Below are 1,116 nucleotides of genomic sequence, written 5' to 3'. Positions count from 1 at the left end.
TAGTTGGACGAGCTCACGACGCTCTTCTAAATAGAGTAGAGGCGAGTAGCTCATGGAGCTGGCCGCGTACAGCGGAAGGAAGCCAATGGAGTCGACGATGGCGGGTCATCCACGACGAGCACCGAGTGGAGTTGAATGGCCTAAGGTGGCATAGTTGAACGACCGAGGCGCTGCGGTGCCGGCTGTAGGTGGTGGACCGTTGTGGCTATAGGTCGCAGTGCCGTGTGTGGCGAGCTTTAGGTCGACACCTCCTCCAGCTGCAGGTTGACCCTCCCTGCAGCTGCAGGTCGATGCCGCCTGTAGCTGCAACTAGTGCCCAATCCCCATCAACGGGGCTGCTACCAGCCCCCTCTGTGAGGACGTGGGTTGGTGGCTCCGATCCAGATGACCGGCCACGGCGGCGTCCAGTGCCATCTCTGGCTCAATAGACCATGGGCTTTTGGCGGCGAGCTCGTGTGACCTTGGAGGAGTTGACCTGCTACTGTTCAATGATGTGGACTGCAGCGGCTGCCATATTTTGTTGATGCATATGCGAGGAGGAGGTGAGCAGCAGGACGGGCCGGAGGCATTGGTCAGGAGGTGGAGGAGCAGCGTGGATCCGCTAGTCCGACGCCGCATCAGGCGGTGGTCAATGACCTGATCCACTGCAGGAGATGTCCGACGTTGTAGCTACTGCCGAAGGTGGGGGAGACCAAGGCATCGTCGGGAGGTAGGGGACGGGCAGCTCTAGCACGAAGGAAGGCCGGTGGCGGCCACCATAGCAAGGGCAAAGCAGGAGGTCGTTGGCCGCCGCAGGGGATCGGGCTGCCGCCGTCCCCAGTGGATCCCTGTCGGGGGAGTTTGCCGTCGCGTGGTGGCGACGGATCGAGGGATGCGCGGTGGTTGGGGAGTGCATCACGGTTGGTGGTTGCTCTCCGGGGAAGCTTGACCAAAGCGGCAGTGTGGGGGCGGTGGCTGGGTCACGGTGGCCGCGGTGGGTTGTTGGATCTTGGCGGCTGACGGGGTTGGTGCCGGGATCCACGCGTCGGCGGCGGGATCCGACGCGGAGCTGGATCCACGCGGCGGTGACGGGATCTCACGACGGAGGTCCGGGAAGGCACGGAGGATGGCGGCGGG

This window comes from Triticum dicoccoides, chromosome 5A (genome assembly GCF_002162155.2).
Source record: "Triticum dicoccoides isolate Atlit2015 ecotype Zavitan chromosome 5A, WEW_v2.0, whole genome shotgun sequence".
Lineage (NCBI taxonomy): Eukaryota > Viridiplantae > Streptophyta > Magnoliopsida > Poales > Poaceae > Triticum > Triticum dicoccoides.
Note: the sequence above shows the minus strand (reverse complement) of the source record.